Source organism: Lissotriton helveticus, chromosome 4_2, assembly GCF_964261635.1.
Source record: "Lissotriton helveticus chromosome 4_2, aLisHel1.1, whole genome shotgun sequence".
NCBI classification, from domain to species: Eukaryota; Metazoa; Chordata; class Amphibia; order Caudata; family Salamandridae; genus Lissotriton; species Lissotriton helveticus.
In genome coordinates, this window is record NC_136064.1 from 103,622,455 (window position 1) to 103,645,619 (window position 23,165).

The window sequence follows — 23,165 nt, forward strand, 5'->3', positions numbered from 1 at the left end:
GGCCGGCCCACCCAGCCCACCACCTAGAACTGGGCCTAGCGCACACACAGGATGCACCATGCACCCCCATAGACAACACCAGACACAGGGTACACCGTGCGTCCTAGAGAGCGCACACAGGGTACGCCGTGCGTCCTAGAGAGCGCACACAGGGTACGCCATGCGTCCTAGAGAGCGCACACAGGGTACACGGTGAGTCCTATAGAGCGCACACAGGGTACACCGTGCGTCCTAGAGAGCGCACACAGGGTGCACCATGCGTCCTAGAGAGCGCACACAGGGTGCACCATGCGTCCTAGAGAGCGCACACAGGGTACACCCTGCGTCCTAGAGAGCGCACACAGGGTGCACCATGCGTCCTAGAGAGCGCACACAGGGTGCGCCATGCATCCTAGAGAGCGCACACAGGGTGCACCATGCGTCCTAGAGAGCGCACACAGGGTACACCGTGCGTCCTAGAGAGCGCACACAGGGTGCACCATGCGTCCTAGAGAGTGCACACAGGGTACACCGTGCGTCCTAGAGAGCGCACACAGGGTACGCCGTGCGTCCTAGAGAGCGCACACAGGGTGCACCATGCGTCCTAGAGAGCGCACACAGGGTACGCCGTGCGTCCTAGAGAGCGCACACAGGGTACGCCGTGCGTCCTAGAGAGCGCACACAGGGTACACCCTGCGTCCTAGAGAGCGCACACAGGGTGCACCATGCGTCCTAGAGAGCGCACACAGGGTACACCGTGCGTCCTAGAGAGCGCACACAGGGTGCACCATGCGTCCTAGAGAGCGCACACAGGGTACGCCGTGCGTCCTAGAGAGCGCACACAGGGTGCGCCATGCGTCCTAGAGAGCGCACACAGGGTACACCGTGCGTCCTAGAGAGCGCACAGAGGGTGCGCCATGCGTCCTAGAGAGCGCACACAGTGTACACCGTGCGTCCTAGAGAGCGCACACAGGGTGCACCATGCGTCCTAGAGAGCGCACACAGGGTGCACCATGCGTCCTAGAGAGCGCACACAGGGTACACCATGCGTCCTAGAGAGCGCACACAGGGTACACCGTGCGTCCTAGAGAGCACACACAGGGTACACTGTGTGTCCTAGACAGCGCACACAGGGTACACCGTGCGTCCTAGAGAGCGCACACAGGGTGCACCGTGCGTCCTAGAGAGCGCACACAGGGTGCACCTTGCGTCCTAGAGAGCGCACACAGGGTACACCGTGCGTCCTAGAGAGCGCACACAGGGTGCACCATGCGTCCTAGAGAGCGCACACAGGGTACGCCGTGCGTCCTAGAGAGCGCACACAGGGTACACCGTGCGTCCTAGAGAGCGCACACAGGGTGCGCCATGCGTTCTAGAGAGCGCACACAGGGTACACCGTGCGTCCTAGAGAGCGCACACAGGGTGCACCATGCGTCCTAGAGAGCGCACACAGGGTGCACCATGCGTCCTAGAGCTCGCACACAGGGTGCACCATGCGTCCTAGAGAGCGCACACAGGGTGCACCATGCGTCCTAGAGAGCGCACACAGGGTACGCCGTGCGTCCTAGAGAGCGCACACAGGGTGCACCATGCGTCCTAGAGAGCGCACACAGGGTACACCGTGCGTCCTAGAGAGCGCACACAGGGTGCACCATGCGTCCTAGAGAGCGCACACAGGGTGCGCCATGCGTCCTAGAGAGCGCACACAGGGTGCGCCATGCGTCCTAGAGAGCGCACACAGGGTACACCGTGCGTCCTAGAGAGCGCACACAGGGTGCACCATGCGTCCTAGAGAGTGCACACAGGGTACACCGTGCGTCCTAGAGAGCGCACACAGGGTACGCCGTGCGTCCTAGAGAGCGCACACAGGGTGCACCATGCGTCCTAGAGAGCGCACACAGGGTACGCCGTGCGTCCTAGAGAGCGCACACAGGGTACGCCGTGCGTCCTAGAGAGCGCACACAGGGTACACCGTGCGTCCTAGAGAGCGCACACAGGGTGCACCATGCGTCCTAGAGAGCGCACACAGGGTACACCGTGCGTCCTAGAGAGCGCACACAGGGTGCACCATGCGTCCTAGAGAGCGCACACAGGGTACGCCGTGCGTCCTAGAGAGCGCACACAGGGTGCGCCATGCGTCCTAGAGAGCGCACACAGGGTACACCGTGCGTCCTAGAGAGCGCACAGAGGGTGCGCCATGCGTCCTAGAGAGCGCACACAGGGTACACCGTGCGTCCTAGAGAGCGCACACAGGGTGCACCATGCGTCCTAGAGAGCGCACACAGGGTGCACCATGCGTCCTAGAGAGCGCACACAGGGTGCACCATGCGTCCTAGAGAGCGCACACAGGGTACACCGTGCGTCCTAGAGAGCGCACACAGGGTGCACCATGCGTCCTAGAGAGTGCACACAGGGTACACCGTGCGTCCTAGAGAGCGCACACAGGGTACGCCGTGCGTCCTAGAGAGCGCACACAGGGTGCACCATGCGTCCTAGAGAGCGCACACAGGGTACGCCGTGCGTCCTAGAGAGCGCACACAGGGTACGCCGTGCGTCCTAGAGAGCGCACACAGGGTACACCGTGCGTCCTAGAGAGCGCACACAGGGTGCACCATGCGTCCTAGAGAGCGCACACAGAGTACACCGTGCGTCCTAGAGAGCGCACACAGGGTGCACCATGCGTCCTAGAGAGCGCACACAGGGTACGCCGTGCGTCCTAGAGAGCGCACACAGGGTGCGCCATGCGTCCTAGAGAGCGCACACAGGGTACACCGTGCGTCCTAGAGAGCGCACAGAGGGTGCGCCATGCGTCCTAGAGAGCGCACACAGGGTACACCGTGCGTCCTAGAGAGCGCACATAGGGTGCACCATGCGTCCTAGAGAGCGCACACAGGGTGCACCATGCGTCCTAGAGAGCTCACACAGGGTACACCATGCGTCCTAGAGAGCGCACACAGGGTACACCGTGCGTCCTAGAGAGCACACACAGGGTACACCGTGTGTCCTAGAGAGCGCACACAGGGTACACCGTGCGTCCTAGAGAGCGCACACAGGGTGCACCGTGCGTCCTAGAGAGCGCACACAGGGTGCACCTTGCGTCCTAGAGAGCGCACACAGGGTACACCGTGCGTCCTAGAGAGCGCACACAGGGTGCACCATGCGTCCTAGAGAGCGCACACAGGGTACGCCGTGCGTCCTAGAGAGCGCACACAGGGTACACCGTGCGTCCTAGAGAGCGCACACAGGGTGCGCCATGCGTTCTAGAGAGCGCACACAGGGTACACCGTGCGTCCTAGAGAGCGCACACAGGGTGCACCATGCGTCCTAGAGAGCGCACACAGGGTGCACCATGCGTCCTAGAGCTCGCACACAGGGTGCACCATGCGTCCTAGAGAGCGCACACAGGGTGCACCATGCGTCCTAGAGAGCGCACACAGGGTACGCCGTGCGTCCTAGAGAGCGCACACAGGGTGCACCATGCGTCCTAGAGAGCGCACACAGGGTACACCGTGCGTCCTAGAGAGCGCACACAGGGTGCACCATGCGTCCTAGAGAGCGCACACAGGGTACACCGTGCGTCCTAGAGCTCGCACACAGGGTGCACCATGCGTCCTAGAGAGCGCACACAGGGTGCACCATGCGTCCTAGAGAGCGTACACAGGGTACACCGTGCGTCCTAGAGCTCGCACACAGGGTGCACCATGCGTCCTAGAGAGCGCACACAGGGTACACAGTGCGTCCTAGAGAGCGCACACAGGGTGCACCATGCGTCCTAGAGAGCGCACACAGGGTGCGCCATGCGTCCTAGATAGCGCACACAGGGTACACCGTGCGTCCTAGAGAGCGCACACAGGGTGCACCGTGCGTCCTAGAGAGCGCACACAGGGTACACCGTGCGTCCTAGAGAGCGCACACAGGGTGGACCATGCATCCTAGAGAGCGCACACAGGGTACGCCGTGCGTCCTAGAGAGCGCACACAGGGTGCGCCATGCTTCCTAGAGAGCGCACACAGGGTACACCGTGCGTCCTAGAGAGCGCACACAGGGTACACCGTGCGTCCTAGAGCTCGCACACAGGGTGCACCATGCGTCCTAGAGAGCGCACACAGGGTGCACCATGCGTCCTAGAGAGCGCACACAGGGTACGCCGTGCGTCCTAGAGAGCGCACACAGGGTGCACCATGCGTCCTAGAGAGCGCACACAGGGTACACCGTGCGTCCTAGAGAGCGCACACAGGGTGCACCATGCGTCCTAGAGAGCGCACACAGGGCACGCCGTGCGTCCTAGAGAGCGCACACAGGGTACACCGTGCGTCCTAGAGAGCGCACACAGGGTGCACCATGTGTCCTAGAGAGCGCACACAGGGTGCACCATGCATCCTAGAGAGCGCATACAGGGTACGCCGTGCGTCCTAGAGAGCGCACACAGGGTGCACCATGCGTCCTAGAGAGCGCACACAGGGTACACCGTGCGTCCTAGAGAGCGCACACAGGGTGCACCATGCGTCCTAGAGCTCGCACACAGGGTACGCCGTGCATCCTAGAGAGCGCACACAGGGTACACCGTGCGTCCTAGAGAGCGCACACAGGGTGCACCATGCGTCCTAGAGAGCGCACACAGGGTGCACCATGCGTCCTAGAGAGCGCACACAGGGTGCACCATGCGTCCTAGAGAGCGCACACAGGGTGCACCATGCGTCCTAGAGAGCGCACACAGGGTGCACCATGCGTCCTAGAGAGCGCACAGAGGGTGCACCATGCGTCCTAGAGAGCGCACACAGGGTGCACCATGCGTCCTAGAGAGCGCACACAGGGTGCACCATGCGTCCTAGAGAGCGCACACAGGGTGCACCATGCGTCCTAGAGAGCGCACACAGGGTACGCCGTGCGTCCTAGAGAGCGCACACAGGGTGCACCATGCGTCCTAGAGAGCACACACAGGGTACACCGTGCATCCTAGAGAGCGCACACAGGGTACACCGTGCGTCCTAGAGAGCGCACACAAGTTGCGCCATGCGTCCTAGAGAGCGCACACAGGGTACACCGTGCGTCCTAGAGAGCGCACACAGGGTGCACCATGCGTCCTAGAGAGCGCACACAGGGTACGCCGTGCGTCCTAGAGATCGCACACAGGGTACACCGTGCGTCCTAGAGAGCACACACAGGGTGCACCATGTGTCCTAGAGAGCGCACACAGGGTGCACCATGCGTCCTAGAGAGCGCACACAGGGTGCGCCATGCGTCCTAGAGAGCGCACACAGGGTACACCGTGCGTCCTAGAGAGCGCACACAGGGTGCACCATGTGTCCTAGAGAGCGCACACAGGGTGCACCATGCGTCCTAGAGAGCGCACACAGGGTACTCCGTGTGCCTCCGGGCATCACACCGTTAACTCATTTCCTTCAGAAAAAGAGCGCGCCCCATAAACCGGTCATGCAGAACCCTGGGGCTGGCACTTTTCCAGGCTCTGTAACCCCTGTACCCAGGGCCAGACTGGGAACCAAAAATTGGCCCTGGCAAAGAGCTCGGCTGGCCCCCGGCCCCCTGTTTTGTTACAGGGCCGTTTTTGCAGCATAGCTGCAAAATCGGCCCTGCAACAAAATCGGGGGGGGGGGGCAGAATCGGCCCAGAATCGGCCCCCACCCAAACGGCCCACCGGGGAAATGCCCGGTGCCCGCTACGGCCAGTCCAGCTCTGCCTGTACCCTCTGCGGTGCCCTCAGCTCCTCCCGCCATCCCTCGCAGCCCCAGGGAACTGCCACCTTTACTTACCGCTGCGGGGACCTTCTACAAGCGTTAGCGCCAGGACGTTCCCGCCCGCCCGGGGGCAGTGGAGGGGAGGGAGAGAGGATGCCAGGACTGGGGGAGCTGTCAGTCTGTAAGGGTGGCGCGGGGGGAGTCAGACGGTCCAGCACCACAGACACCCGCACAAGCAGGGGGAAGGAAGGGACTGAGATGCAGGGTGGCTGGGGAGCGGGGTACAAGGGTGGAGACTGAAAGACCGTCGCCTCTAGATGGCGCAGCAGTCGGGGGGTGTATATACCCTCTCTATGGCTGGGGGGCACAGAGGATAGCTGATGGGGTATACCCTCTCTAGGGCTGGAGGACACACAATGCTATCTCTGTGATACCTGTTAAGGCTTTATCCATTCATCCCCTTATTTAGGGTCTATCTGCCATGGTGGGAATTATCCCCCCGGCCAGAAAGGATGCTGCATTGGATGTGAATGCACCGAATCTCAGATAGACCCCCAAAAAGGGATTGAATTTAACAGGTATCACAGGGTCTTCCAAGAGTATGGAAATTGGAGCCCTGATGAAGTCCAATGTGGACGAAACGTGTTGGCGGGATTGTCCATTGTAATGGTTTCTAGATGCAATCATTGGAAGATTGTTGAAATAAAACACAAATTGGCTGTTCATTAAAGACTGCCTATGGACTTTTATTTAAGGATAGGAACATTGAAGCAATTAGCTTGTGAACATTCAGCTAGATTCATCATAGTCCCGTTTTGCGAGTCCTTAATTGCGAATATTAAGGAATCGCTATTAAGGACTTGCTAAACGGGATTCATGTAGGAATGGCACAAAATATTGCGATTCCTACATCATCCTTATTTGCGATTAGCAAATTGCTAATCGCAAATAAGGAATAACTTCCCATTCATACATGGGCCTACAGGCCCATAGGAATGAATGGGGTGTTATTCCTTATTTGCGATTAGCAATTTGCTAATCGCAAATAAGGATGCGATTTCAAGGGTGCCAGGGGTGTCCAAAGGACACCCTGTAGCACCGCTGAAAAGCAAATGTACACAGGTGTTGCGCACACACATGTCCAAAGGACATGTGTGTGTGTAACATGCAACTGGAAAAAATGCACTAAAGTGCTTTTTTCTATTTTTTTGCTATTTACCACAAAGTCAGACTTCGCGGTAAATAGCGGCCAAAAATTGCGAATTCGCAATTTAAAAATGGTTAATGAATTGCATTTAAGGAATCTCAAATAGAGATTCCTTAAATGCTATTCCTCGCAAATTTGCGAATTTGCTATTAGCGATTTTTGCATTTGGGATGATGAATCCCAAATGCAAAAATTGCGCTCGCAAAGGGCCAGATTCTCAGAATCTGGCCCTTTGCGAGCCGATGATGAATCTAGCTGTCAGTGAATAAGGGCTCCTTTCTGTAAAGGTGGCTGTGGCAGACGGCATTGCTTTTCACCCTGTAAGCAACAGCTACTGCGTTCGTCTTTGGTCAACGGCGGATCTTTTGGAGAACCAAAAGGGCCTGAAGGCCATTCTAAGTCTGATGACTTGGAACAAACTGCAGTGGCGTAGAGATACAGAGCACACTCTAAAAACAATGGCTGTTCAGACTTGTGGTCTCATCCTGGAAACATAACCAAGTCTATACTGCCATTGGTAAAAAGGAAATGCTGGGATTTTATGTGGCAAAAATCTGCAGATGCAAGTAGTGCCTTGTTAACTATTAATTGGCATTAAAGGCTGACCCTGGATGGGAACCTTACATTGATATGATTTTTCCTTCAAAAAAGGGCTCTTTTTCTCAGCTAGGAGTACTGACATTTTTTTTGCTTTTAGAGTCCTATGTTGTCTCTGATTGTATTACGAGTCGGACACTGAATTACTTTAATTTTTTTATTTATATCAACTGGTGCTATTGATTCAAATTGCTTCTGCGCATTGCTGGATGTATTGTTTCTTGGTTATCGCATGTGCTATTACTTTATATATTGTACAGATTCGTACGTTTCTTCAATTACTTGCATTTTGCAAGGGTGCACTTTTATACAATTCATGGAAATATCCTTTTGTTAGCAGGCTACACAGCTTCCATATTTGTTCATGAAGCATTTATTAGCAGGCTATCTTATTCAGACAACATTTGCACTGCACGCAGCACTTTATCTTCTGTTATAAGATCTCATAAACCCCTTTAAATAATTCTATTTCTGTGCCAGAGCTGCATTTCTGTTTTCCTGTGCCTGGGAGGGTTTTTTTTTAACTCATAAGCTTTGAAATCATTGGGGGAATGAACCAGAGTGATTCAATAAATGTGTTTTTTTAATTTATATTAATAATGTATGTTTATTATTGGATGGCTTTTCTGTAAAGCTGAACCAATAAACTTGAAGTTGAAGTAGAAGTAACCAATCACCGATCTCTATCCCTCCAACAGGACTTCACACACCCAGATCTGATCTCTCTGCCTGCATGACTGAAGTTGCAGGTGAATGAAATCCAACTGCCTCAAGTTCAACACAGACAAAACGGAAGTAGTCATCTTTGGTAAAGCACGTGGCTTTTTGACTGCATATGCCGAACTCGGACACATGCAAAGAACCTCGGACTAGTAATCGACAATCAAGTCACCATGGGCCCGATTCACATAACTAACTTAAGACAAAATCCTAAACTTACTACCATTTTGGTATTCACAGAAGGCACTGAAGGCACTTACTCATTTTGGTATTCACAGAAGGCATATGTATCATCAACCTGATTTGCGATTCTCAAATAGCGATTTTTAAGAAATCGCTATTTGAGAATTGCAAATAGGTATGTATGTACAAAATCGAATTTTTTTGCGATTTCTTAAAATTCCTTAATTGCGATTAGAAAATTGCGAATCGCAATTAAGGAATACTTTCCCATTCATTTCTATGAGCCAGGAGGCCCATAGGAATGAATGGGAAGTTATTTTCAATTTACGAATCGCAAATTGAGAATAATTTTAAGGGTGCAGGGGTGTCCAAAGGACACCCTGTTGCACCCCTGAAATATGCATGGGTGCACCTGTGGCGCACATACATGCCCTATGGGCATGTATGTGCGTCACATGGCACTTTGAAAAATGCAAAAAATAGCATTTTTCAAGGAATCCGCAACTTCTAGACGTTGGTGGTAATTTGCGATTCCTTAAGGACATTTTGCTAATTTTGTTTAGCTTCATACATTGCATTTAAGGAATTCAATTGCAAAATAAGTAATCGCAAATTTTGCGATTCCTTGTTTTGCACCAGATTTTGCTTTATACTTACCATTTAGCAAATTCGCATTCGCAAAGGCCGAAATTCTGCGAATGTGAATTTGCTTGATACATATGGCCCTTACTCATTGATGAGTAAGTGCCTTCTGTGAATACCAAAATGGTAGTGAGTTTAGGATTTTGTCTTAAGTTAGTTCTGTGAATCGGGCCCCAAGACCAGACAAGTGAACACAGACTCCGTCTCCTGCTCACACACACTCAAGATTCTGAAAGAGAGCTTCAAATGGCTCCCCACCAACACTCACAGAACCGTCACCCAATTCATCAGCAGCGAGCTGGACAACAGCAAGACACTCAGTGCTGGAATCAACTCTCAATGGACCAGAAGAGTCCAGACCATAGAAAGCTTGGAGGCCAGGCTCAGCCTCAACTTCCCACCCCACCCTCACATCACCCTGCACTCTAAAGAGCGCCACTGAGGCCCAGTCCACAAACGAGCACTCTTCAAACTCCTCACACACACATACAAAGCCTTACACAACTCAGGCCCCTCGCTCAACAGACCTCAACAACCACATCAAATTCAATATACCTACCAGACACTTACGCTCAGCCGGACTCCTGATTTCACACACCCCTCGCATACTCAAAACCAGATCCCGTGGTCATGCTGTCTCCTACTTCACTCTTAGAGCCGGGGTCGACCTGCCCCTGCACATCACAGGCGCCGCCTCAGCTCTTCAATTCCACAAGAAACTAAGAGGCATATTAGCCGTTTTAGCTGCAGGAAACTGCAGCTAAAACAGCGATAATGGGCTTGCTAATATGCGTCATAGAATTCCAATAGAAGCCCAGGTTAGATGTGCAGGACATCTAACCTGGGCTTCTATTGGAATCCAAAAGGGCGTATTATCAAGCCCAGAGTCCAGTTTCCGGCTCCTAAAACGGCGATAATTTTAACAAGGTTCTTGTTAATATGCCCCTCTAAGGTTCTTCGCTTTGACCCAAATAATTTAGTTTACACTTGTGGTTTACAAAGGTGTGGGTCCTCAGAGGGCTGTACACATCAGAATAGTTAATACAAAATAGTGTTAGGACAAAGTTGTACAGCTTTTGACACAATACTGCACAAGGACACACAGCAGTATGTACGAATATCTTCCGTAGACGCTCTCCATGGAGAGCATTACTCTAGCACTTTAAACATGTGACATACATGTGCTGATCTTCAGCACGAACAGCACACACTGACTTCTGATACTCAAAGTTAGGTTTCGTACCCTGATGCTTGGAAATTATAAAAACCTTTGGGGTTGCTGACGGTGTCTGTATAGCGCTTATTCTTAGCAAAGAAGTGATTGTGAGGCATTCAAGTCTTCTGTATGAATATGGAGTGGCCACGTCAGAGGCATAATACACCATCTGTTGCATCATTTGCAATTTGTAAACAAAAAGTGTTTTTGACTCAAATGGGTCAAAGGTAGGGGTGGGCGGAACTCGTGGAGTTTCACTCTGCAGAATTCCGCGGAGTTCCATGAAAACTTAGCAACATCCCTCTGAGTTCCAGGAGCAGGTGGAATCGGCACTTCATACCGCTTGTGCTGATTTTTAGTGCCGGGAGCTCGTTTTGCACTGCAATATCAGTGCAATCGGCGCCACGTGGTGGGTCAGTGTAGATTGTCTAGTCGAGCTCCAGCTTTCTCACCGCGAATGGTCGCGCCCACCTGCATTGAGAAAATCTTGCTTGATGTTGTCCTCTGCCCAAAAATCATGCTAGGGGATGCCAATTGTCGCTCACGTTTGCCAACGAACCATTGGCGAGCCACGTACAGGAAAAACCTCTGCCACGATGAATAATGCGGAGTGGGCAAAACTCTGCGAACTCCCCTGGCGGAGCAGAGCTTATCGCCCACCCCTAGTCACAAGTCAATAAAGTTGCAGCACGCAAGGTGCAATGTTGAATTGCCTGACACTAGTAGAAATGTAGAGTCTGCCGATTGCTGTAATCAGGCTGTTAAAGAGATTATAATGTAGTGCAGATTCTCCAACCTTCCCCTTCTGAGGGACAGGACACAGAGTCTGAAAATTTTGAACGTCATTCAAACGCAGGGTGTAGCATCGTGCTACAAATAAACACAGACACTGCTTGGCATTTAACTGGAGCTTTATTATACACATCCAGTATCTTCCCTGTCCCTACTCTAACTAACCCCCATCCTGTCCTGACCCCTCCTCTTCCCCTCAGCCCAACTAGCTCCGCCCCCCAACTACTAGACTGTCAACTTCATTACATCTCCCCTTTTCTTAATAAACAAAACAAACATGGTTTCAATCCATCTCTTCAATGAGTCTCTTTGGTGGCTGGATATCACGACGTGGTCGCAGAGACATGGCTGCTGCGGACGCCGTCGGCAAGAGTCCAGTCCAATGATCTCTGCTGTCTGTATCCCCAGAGTTAAGTTCCTCAACTGCAGGTGGACCAAGGGGGCTCATCAGTGGCCCATTCGTGTCTCAAGGACACCTCTTAAAATGAGAGACATTCCTGGTGATTAGACGTTGGTCAGATTCGGCAGTCAGCATGGTGTCCTTTTGTTGAGTGACCAGCAGTGGCTCATCACGGAATCGACAATCAGTCTTTCTCTGCTGTTCCTGCTTGACGAGGACATAGTCTCCTTCATGTACGGATGGCGACCTCGCTCTCCTTTTGGCATCGAGATATGACTTCATTCTGTCCTTATTGTGTTTGTCAGTTGCAGCCATTTCGTGGTGGTTGTGAATCGGCGACACAGCTTGCAAGGCCCCTTCCCATGTTGGGATGCGATTTCTCATTGGCCGCCCTAGCATGAGGGTTGCAGGGCATTGTCCTGTGGCAGAGTGTGGAGTTGTCCGGTACGCTCTGAGGACCTCATTCAAGGCAGCCTGCAGCTCCCTCTTCTCAGCTGTGGCGTGCTGAAATGTCTTTTTGATTGTCGCCATAAACCTTTCAATGGTGCCATTTGCTTGTGGCCAGAGTGGTGTGACTTTCCTGTGCTTGAAGTCCATGTGCTTCGCAAATGCACTGAATTCATGCCCATTGAATGGGGGACCATTGTCTGTCTTAACCTCTTTGGAGACACCCCATGTTCCAAATACTTCATCTAGTACTCTGAGAGTGCAAGAAGCACTTGTAAACGATACGATTTGTGCAATGGGAAATCTGGAATATTCGTCGATTATAGCAACTACATATTTCCCAGACTGCAGCGGTCCGTAGAAGTCCATGGCAATTTCTTGCCACACACCGCTGGGCAGGTTGGTCATCTGTAGTGGTGCCGGTGGATTGCTCTTGTTAGTCAATTGGCAGAGATGACAATCCTTTAGAGTTGACTCTACCTTCTGGTCAAGAGAAGGAAACCAAACGCATTCCCGTAAGGCTCGTTTTGTGGATACTACTCCTCTGTGGCCTTCATGGGCTAAGTTGACAACTCCCTGCCGGAGTTGGCTAGGGATCACGAGTCGTTGACCTCTCAGGATGACTCCATCATCAGTGACTGACAGTTCGTCACAGACGTGCCGAAATGCCTGTATCTCTTTCCGGACTGTGGGGTCTGTGTCTTCTTCTTGGGGGTTGTGCCTCCACCGATTGGTTTTAATCCGGCGGCGTACCATTTGCAGAACAGTGTCTTGGGCGGTGACCTCCCGGATGTCGTTCATGGGAATGGCAGGTGGTAGCGCCTGGTCAGCCACGAAGTGGATATATTCTTCAGCGATCGATGGTTTGGATTCAGATGATGGCTGAGGGTGGCGGGACATGTAGTCAGCCGGGTTCTCCGCCTTCCCCGGTTTGTGAACTATGGTGAAAGTGTACTCCTGGAGCCTGAGACCCCACCTCTCAATCCTCGGGGGCATCTTGGATCTCGGGTTGCCGTAGATGGTGACCAGCGCCTGATGATCGGTGATCAAGGTAAAATGCTTGCCATACACAAAGACGTGAAAGTGTTTGCACGCCCAGACCACAGCAAGACTTTCCTTCTCGGGTTGAGAGTACTTCTTTTCAGGATCAGACAGGCTGCGACTGGCATAGGCAACAATCCGTCTCTGGTCAGAATCATTATCGTATTGAGCCAAGATGGCCCCCAAACCAACGGGGCTGGCGTCCACTGTGATCTCGGTCTTCCTGTGAGGATTGAAGTAGGAGAGGCTGTCGGCCGATTCTACGGCGCGCTTGATGTCCTTGAATGCTCGTTCGCACTGAGGAGTCCAGTCGAACGGTTGGCCGAGCTTGGTGAGGATCCAAAGGGGGTGGCTGATGGTCGCATAGTCACGGATGTAGCGAGCACAGTAGCTGGCCATCCCCAAGAAGGATCTCAAGTCGTTGACGTCTTGTGGACTCTTGGTATTGTTCAAAATCGCAATCTTGTCCGGATCCGGCTTCATACCCTCATCAGAGAAAATGTGGCCAAAGAATTTCAGAGTGGCCTGGTGAAACTCAAATTTTTCCTTGTTCAGTGACAGATTAGCGTCCAACAGTGCATGACAGACGCGATCAAGAGCGATGTCGTGTTCACGAACATCCGACCCATAGGCTAAGATGTCGTCGCTGTAGTTCAGGGTGTTGGGGATGTGCTGGATTATCTGCCGGATCGCCTCCTGGAAGATTTCAGCGGCGGACGAGACACCAAAGCTCAACCGTTTGTACCTAAAAAGTCCTAGGTGCGTTGCAAACGTGGTGATGTAGCGGGATTTGGTGTCCAATTCCAGCTGGTGATAGCCCTTGTTTAAGTCCAGCTTTAAAAATACCTTGGCACCATTCAGTGCAGCGATCATGTCACTCAGGTGCGGACCAGGGTGCCTCTCCCTTTCAATCGCAGTGCTGGGTAGGCGCATGTCAGCGCACAGTCTCACTTTGTTGGGAGTCCCTTTCTTAGGTACGATGACCACCGGTGACACCCATGGGGTCGGGCCATCTGTGCGCTCTATGATGTCCGCTGCTAGGAGCTCCTGAAGTTCGTTCTCGACGGCACTTTGGAGATGAAATGGAACCCGTCGCGGGTGCTGTGCAACAGGCCTGATCTGTTCGTCAATGTGCAGATGGATTTGACGCCCTTTCAGCTTGCCCAGGGCCTGGAATAGTTTGGGAAACTTGCTGACGCAGTTCTGGTTGTCGGAGACCTTGAACAAAATTTCCACCAGACGAAGACGTTCTGCGGTGGGGGGGCTGAGCAGGCAGTCAGCTACAGGCCCCTTGATGACGTGTATGACCGCAGGTATGGTGATATTGTCATGAGTGAGTGTCGTGTGGAATTTTCCCAGACACGCGAGTGGTTTTTTGGACATCCACGTGAAAACACGGACTGGTGCAAAAGTCAATGGGGGCTTTGGGATCATTTTCTCATGTTCCGTGACTGGGATGTAGTTCAGCGAAGCCCCGCTGTCCATTACGAATTTAGTGTCATGGTTTCCCACTTTGATGTCCAGGCGTGGGTACCTTTTGAGCTGATCAGGATCGGCCATCATGTTTAAATATTCTACGGTGTAGGCAGAGTCCCTGGACGAAGATGATCTCGAGTCACGCGACGGGGATCTGCGTTCCCACCGCGACCTGCATGACTCCCGGCTGGAATGCGATGAGTCTGGGGACCGCATGGGCTCTCCTTGAACAGCTCGTATGTGATGCTTCCTTATGTCAGAGCGAGACGGTCTCGTTGTTTCACTTCGCCTTTCCTTGTGATAGTCTCTGCGCATTGCTTCGAAGTGATTCGACCGCCCACATTTCCTGCAGCGTTGACCCATTGCTGGACAAGTGTCTATATGAGGATAGTCATACCCACATCGATAACATCGTCTAGTTCTTTCTGGCTTTCGGTCCCGTCACCCTGGATCTCTCCTCCTATGTTCCGAGCGTCGTTGGCGAGATGACTGTCTTGGCTTCCACTGTTTCTCTTGCGAGTACTTGCGTCTTCTACTGGGTCGCTCTTGAACACGGTGTGCTCGCTCGTGGCTTACACTGTGTCCAGTTTCAAGGGTAGCAGCATGTTCTTCCGCTTGGTCGTAGACACGAGTCATTTCTTCTATTTCTTCCAATTCATGGGGCTTCCTCAGCAGTCGCCTCCTGAGCGTTTCTGAGTGACAGCCGGTTATGATTTGCGATTTGATGGTAGCGTCAGGCGAGAAGGTTTCAAATTTGCAGTGTCTCGACAGCCGTCGTAACCAGGTAATGAATGCACTCATTGCTTCCTCTTTCCCTTGACGTGCCTGGTGAAATGCATGGCGTTCATAGTCCACATTCCTTTTATGGAGGAACTTCTTGTTTAATGCCTCACGTACTTTGTCGTATGTTCCCGCATCTGCAGGCGGAAGGTCCTTGATAATCTTGCTTATCTCTCGGCCCGCTAGGTTGCGGAGGGCAATCAGTTTTTCTTTGTCTACTGTCACTTTGGATCCCTCAACGTAGTCCTCGAAGTCTTCTAGCCATTCTTGCCACTTGGGGCCCATGCTCCCTCCCGTGGTCACAGTCAGGGGTTCTGGAGCTCACAGGTGTGATCCTCCCGCAACGAGGGGCTTAACTTCATTCCGCTGCGGTGAGACGTTGGGAGTCACCATCGTGTTGCTTATTCTTTCTCGCTTTTCCCTTTGCCTCTGCTTGTTTTTCCGCTACGCAGCTGTCGTTTATCAACGTTTGTTCCTGTGGTTCACTCACGTTTACCTCTGTCGATGCTTGTTTGCTTCTTTTCGCCAATGCTTGTTTGTTCGTTTTTGTCAATGCTTGTTTGCTCTTTTTCGCCAATGCTTGTTTATTTGCTTTTATCAATGCTTGTTTGCTTCTGCTCGCCACTGCTTGTTTGCTTGCTCTTGTCAATGCTTGTTTATTTATTTTTGCCAATGCTTGTTTGTTCGCTTTTGTCAATGCTTGTTTGCTTCTTTCTGCCAAAGCTTGTTTATTTGTCCTTGTCAGTGCTTGTTGAAATTGCTGGATGCCTGACTTCAAGATGGCCGCCCTACCATCACTATGGGGTCTGTCTCGAAAGGTGCCTGACTTCAAGATGGCCGCCGTCACTGCAGGCACACGAGGCTTTCTCTCTCTCGGCTCATTCAGTCCCAATTTACTCTGGACTCACCGGCAGGCAACTTCAGGCGGCGGCGCATGTCAGGGCACACTTCTCTTCAGCTACTACTGCCACCAGGTGAGGTTGGGGTGGGCTCCCGCCTTACTCTGCAGGTTCCCGCGCTTCTTCGCCGACAGCATGCCACGACTCACGCATCGGGCGTGAGGTTTTCACCGTCGGTGAGCACTCGAGCCCCGACTTCAGCGCTCTCAGCGGCGCTTGCCAGCAGCACTTCACGGACGAGGTCCACTGCGCTGGGGGCGCTTCTTCTTCGGTCTTGGGCGCAACACAGGGTCGGAGTGGGCTCCCGATCTCTGTACTCGTACCACTCACCCAGGGCACACGCTTCCAGCGTGAGACGCGCTTCAGCGCGATCAACTTCTTTTCTTTCGAGCGGTTCAGCGCTCGTTCCTGCGGCCCCTCTCGGCTCCCTCCCAGTCTCTGGAGGGGCAGGGTCACCGGCTGCTGGCCTCGTCTTTTCAGGCGGCAGCTTGGCTTCACTCGGCAGCGTTTTCCTCGACGCTGCCTGGGACAGGTGTTCTCTCAGGGTGCTGCAAGCAGTGAGTTTAGAATCCCACCCTCGTCGCCAGTTGTAGCATCGTGCTACAAATAAACACAGACACTGCTTGGCATTTAACTGGAGCTTTATTATACACATCCAGTATCTTCCCTGTCCCTACTCTAACTAACCCCCATCCTGTCCTGACCCCTCCTCTTCCCCTCAGCCCAACTAGCTCCGCCCCCCCAACTACTAGACTGTCAACTTCATTACACAGGGAATAGAACGGTTCATTCTTTGTCAGGATGTTTTTTCACTATTAACACAAATTCACGTTTACATCATAGAAAATGTTCTCAAAGCTGCAGTTATTTCAAAACGTGGACTTCAGACTTAAGATGAATCAGAATTCATATCTTATTTTAAGGTCCAGATTCTTAAATCCTAAAGTCATTCGTAGAGAGACACATGCACTATAAATGGAACATGGCATAGGTGCAGTCACTAGTCTACGGATCTGTTTTCTTACGGCAATGTTGTCTACACAATCTGTGCATGCCTTTCCTTGCTGCATAATGTTGTTACCCCGCCACATAATTTATCCCTCCCGTGCCGCATAATTACAGCGGCCCAGTGCATTCTTTCAGCCCCTTCCAGGTAGAAGAGCACACAGGAGGTGTTGGTACTCCACAGAATACTGTCCCATAGTCTGGGTACACCCCCAGAGATGCCATTTCTAAAGTGTCCTCCTCCACGTGAGCCCAGATGCCTCCTGGCCGAAGATTGGACAGGGGCTGTAGACCATGATGGTTTAGGAATACCAGACCCAATTCACACAACTAACTTAAGACAAAATCCTAAACTTACTACTATTTTGGTATTCACAGAAGGCACTTACTCATTTCGGTATTCACAGAAGGCACTTACTCATTTTGGGATTCACAGAAGTTAGGAGTCCTAACTTTACTACTCCTAAACTGAGGAGAAAAATCCTAACTTTAAGCTTTTTGGTATTCACAGAAGGCATTTAGGAGTCCTAAAGTTAGGACTCCTAACTTCTGTGAATACCGAAATGAGTAAGTGCCTTCTGTGAATACCGAAATGAGTAAGTGCCTTCTGTGAATACCAAAATGGAAGTAAGTTTAGGATTTTGTCTTGAGTTAGTTCTGTGAATCAGGCCCGAAATGTCTTAAGATTCCAGGTCCTCGATGCACCAATAGTTTTTTTATAGTTTTTGAAAATTTGTACCAGTCAGCTTTTGGCTGTGCATAAGGGATTGTTTACAGCTGGTGAAGGCTCATAGACTCTTGAGTTCTGCATTGACCCTGGCATTTGCATTTCTATAGCGCCTTCTACCCCTGTCGATGAGCTGAAGTTTCATGGAGATAGCGACATCCAGAGAGGGGTTTCTTGCTGACCTGCATAAAACCTGGACCTATATCCCCCGGGGGGAGTGGTAGGACAACCCTTGGGAAACAACATCCCGTTGGGGGTGCCACCACCACAGCAGCTCCCCAAGGAAGAGAGGTCAGGGCTTTGAAGTGATGCACTGTGTCTTTGGAATGGTGGGCACATGGACCCTCGGGTCAGAGCTTTGACCCATCCTAGCCTTGACCTCGAAGGCCTTGGAGGTCACCGTTCACTGGATCCGAGGCAGCATCACCACAGAGGCAGCAAAAACATGGCCTCCCTTGGCCATGCCTGCATTGAAGGCCATTTCATTTTGTTTTTTTTAACTCCCCATGCTCTCTGCTCAGCTGTAGATCTGGAATTCACGAAGAACACCAAGGAGAGGGGAAAAAACCTTTACAACGCAGTCATTCCATCGCACTACACTTACAACGCAGTCATTGCATCGCAACATCCTTTACAACGCATGTCACTCCAACGCAGGCATTACAACGCATACCATTACGACGCATGACATTACATCGCATGTCACTAAAACGTAGGCATTACAATGCATACCATTACATCGCATACCATTAAAATGCATAGTACCCCTACAATATCCAACACTTACCCTACTGTTGCCCCCCTGGAGTTAGAATAGTAATTTTTAGCCCTACACTATTCAACACTTACCCTACAGTTGCACCCCCTGGAGTTAGAATAGTAATTTTTACCCATATACTATCCAATACTTACCCTAAATTCAATGTAATGGTATGCGTTGTAATGGTATGCATTGTAAAGGTAGATATGATGTAATGGAATGCGTTGTAAAGGTAGTTTTTTAATATGCGATGTAGTGTCATGCGATGTAATGGAATGCGTTGTAGTGGATGTTGTGATGTAAAAACTGCGTTGTAAGTGCATGCGTTGTAAATGTATGCATTGTAACATCATACATTCCAAGGAGAGTCACCCAAAAGAAGAACTATTTTCTGTTTTTTACCACTTATAAAAATGAATACAGACAGGAAACACATTTCAGCATTTATCTGTAAAAATCAGTAAAAACAGAAATCTGTGAGCCTCAGTTGTAAGGTAAAGCAGTGCCCTACAAAGCCATCAGCACTACATGGACACCTGCAAAGGGGGCTGGTTTAGACCCATTCAAAGCTCCATCTTACGGGGGATTTGTATATTTCCTTTTCTGGGTGTCCCGCAGCACACCTGTGCACAGGTAATGAGGCATATGGCCTCTCTGAACCGTGGAGACGGTCCTACCCTGGGTGATTCAAACAGCACGGCACCAAAATAACATAACAAAAATATCGCCTGGCACAAATATTGTGTGGTAAATACTGTCTAACAAAAAATCGACCCACTGGAGTTATTAGGCAATTCACAGGCAAAGGCAACAATATTTTTATAAACGTAATCTGGAACATGATGTTTCTGACAGACAATATTTTTATATTGATGGTCTCACACAACCATTTCAGAAATTAGGAGGGGGCGGGGCACAGCACCAATCCGCAGCTGGCCCATCTTTTCTAGTAACACACTACTGAGTGACATCACAACCCTCGCAAAATCTAAGCGTTTGGCATTCTAAGGGGTCGAGAAGCTGAAAAGGCATTGGACAGTATTGTCTGGTCACACTTGTTTGGACCATAAACCAGAATGAACTTTGCCTACATCTTTGCCTACAAGGGAGACAAGGAACTACCCCTGAGCATAATGTAACATGCTCAGACCATAATGGGTCAACCAAAGAGTCTCACACTCAACAACCCTTTAGAACACCCGATAGTCCAGTCTCGATAAGGTCCAGAACCCCTCAAATTATTAGTGATATCATAGACCTCAGATCACAATCGTGCAAAACGTACAAAGCCATGCTCGCCGCCATTAAAGATAAGAAAAACCTGCTTTGCTTATCTGAAAAATGGCTGGCAAAAATGGAGGCTCTTCAATCTTACTACCCTGAAAAGCACGTTAAATACTGTTCCACCCCTATGGCTCATGCGAAAAGAATTTACCGTCCTCGAGAGCAACTCAACTATCTGTCTGACAGCGAGATCTTATCCATTGTGTCCACATATGAACCCACGCCTACCTCTCAAACTAAGTTAGAAGAAAACAAAAATATTCAAACGATCTTAAAGAACACCTGTAGAATATCTCAGAAAAACATTAGAAGGATCAATACCAACAATCTTAGGAAAGTTTCATTAACGCCTTTAGAACCTCTGCCATCCGAGAGCACTGAGCAGAAACATATTCGCTGCGCTCTACTCAACTGTCGCTCAGCGAATATACAGGCGGCGGACATAGCCGACCTCATACTCAGCCATGAAATTGACGTAATCATTCTAACAGAAACATGGCTCTCTGACTCTTCATCGCCCAGCCTAGACCTCCTTGTCCCCCCGAACTACCAAGTTATGAGACAGGACAGAAATATCAGAAAAGGTGGAGGCATCGCTTGTGTACATAGATCTGACATTTCCATCACAAAAATACAGGCTGATCCTCTAGAGTCCTGTGAATATCTAGGCATGTCTTTAAGATCAGCAGACAACCAGTACTGCAAACTCCACGCACTATACCACCCCCGGGTACTAAGACCAAATTCATCCAGTTGGTTGATATCATTACTACTAACGCCAATCTGCAGACGAACGATATTTTTTTAGGAGACTTTAACATTCATTGGGAAGAACATGAGGACAATCAAATCACCCTGTTCAAAAATTTCCTGGATGACCAATCGTTAATCCAAGGATGCCATCTCCCCACCCACAACAAAGGGTCCATATTAGATTGGATTTTAGCTAAAGAAAAATCTATTGAGAACATTGTAATCACTCCGTGTGACTGGTCGGACCACCACATAATTACCTTTGAAATTCCCCTCAGAAAATCTAAATCGTCCACACAAGCTATTAAACCCAAAAAGTGGACCAGGGACACTAGAGGAATTATTATGGAAAACTTAGCTGTGCGCTGCGAAACTGATCTGCAGCCACCCAAGAGCATGGTTGACGTCAACGACCTCACGCTGCACTATAACAAAACTATGTCCATCATTATGGGGGACATAGCCCCACTAAAACTGAAAAGGTTCTCGGAGAAAGACAAAAATCCTTGGTTCAATGGTGCCCTAAATGAAGAAAGAAGGTCACTGAGACTAGCAGAACGTAAATGGCGACAACACCCTTCTTCACCCCATCTAACCTTACTGAGACAATCCAGGAAAGCGTATAACAAAAGCATCATTAAATCTAAAAAAGAATTATTTAGGAAAGTATTGCATAGCGCAATAAATAGACCTAGGAAACTCTTTGATCTTCTCAAAGAACAATCAAACAAGGCGGCCAAAATGGATCCAGTCATTTCCAAAACTAACTTAAATAGCGAAGACTTCTCTGTCTTCCTTTCAGACAAAGCTAACTCATTGAAGAAGGAACTCAAAAAAGCAGCAGATGAAATAGAAATGGAGAAGGGCCTGGGAAATGTGGTACCGGAGTTACAGGAAACAGCCAAACCTAAAAACAATGCCAGATGGTCAGATTTTAGACAAGTCAGTGAACTAGACATTTCAAAGATCATGGCGACCTCAAAACCAAATAATCACTATAATGATCCTCTACCAGCAAAATGCTGGTCCTCCATAAATCACCTGCTAATCCCAACTTGGACTAAGGTCATCAATGCCTCTCTGTCACAAGGTCAAATACCGGCCTGCCTAAAAACAGGACAAGTCATCCCTCTCCTAAAAAAACCGACTGAGAACCCCTTACATCCGAACAATTTCAGACCAGTAACCAACATTCCCATGTTGGCCAAAATTCTGGAAAAATGTGTCCAACAACTGAGCATACACATCTCTGATTTCAAGCTGCTAAACGATTGCCAATCCGGCTTCCGCCCAAACCACAGCACGGAAACTGCGATGCTACACATAGTTGATGACGCCTTACTGGCTCTTGACCAGAACGAAACATGTCTCTTAATATTGCTGGACCTGTCGTCAGCCTTCGACACAGTGAACCATGCCTATATCCTTGATCGACTGAAAAACAGGATGGGTTTTGAAGGTGCGGTGCTAACCTGGTTTAACTCCTTTCTGGAAAATAGATCACAAAAAGTAATTGTCAACCAAAACCTTTCAAGCGCAACCAACAATAATATAGGAGTTCCGCAAGGCTCAACGCTATCTCCGGCACTTTTCAATCTTTATGTAGAACCTCTTACAGAAATTCTACAAAAAGACAACATTGCTTTCCATATGTATGCTGATGACACTCAGCTGTACATCAAGGTCGCTTCGTCGGATGACATAAAGTCAATGAATCTAGCTTTAAAGAGAACCCTAGTATGGTTAATCAAGAACCACCTAAAGTTAAACCCTCAGAAAACTGAATTCCTACTGATTACTCCACAGAAAAGTAAAATAATGATTGCAGAATGGTCCAACCTCATCACTGCTCTAAATTGCACTCCGAAGATTGTTGAGTAAACCAAATCCCTGGGTATCATTCTGGACAAAAATCTTAACATGTCAGCTCATATTAACACAATGGCAAAAAACGCCAGGTTCCACTTAAGCTACTTACGAAAGCTAAAACCTGTAATAAATAAAGCAGACCTTAAAACAGCAGTTCAGGCACTGGTCATCTCAAAGATTGAATATGGTTGCACTACCTTAGCAGGGCTCCCTAAGATCTCAACAGCCCCATTGAAAGCATGCCTTAATGCAGCCACAAGACTTATAGCGGGATCCCAAAAATTCGACCAATCTCTCCGCATTTGAAAGCTCTCAACTGGCTTCCGTTCGAAGCACGAATCCAGTTCAAACTGGTATGCATCACCCATAAAGCATTACACAAAAAATCTCCAGTCTATCTCGCCCAGAAAACTCACTCTGTCAGGAGGGTCTCGCGCCTCCAGGAGCAAAGTGGATATACTACTGAAACCAGCACGTTTCCGTAAGAAAAAAACCTATGACCGAGCATTCTCAGGGGCAGCACCGAGAATTTGGAACGCCCTCCCCCGGACATAAGAAGAATTCCTTACATCACAACATTCAAAAAGGAAGCAAAATTGTTTTACATGAAGAAATTTCTTCCCTAATACCTTACTGCTGAACTATTTATATGTCATGCTCCCTTGCTGTTCGAATGCTAACACAAGCCCTCT

At 50.2% G+C, this 23,165-nt stretch overlaps 1 protein-coding gene across 1 annotated transcript in view; it reads right to left on the reverse strand.

Moving 5' to 3' along the window:
- Positions 1 to 23,165, reverse strand: part of NLGN3 (neuroligin 3) — a 477,014-nt gene that overhangs the window by 424,715 nt on the left and 29,134 nt on the right. The window lies entirely within an intron of this gene.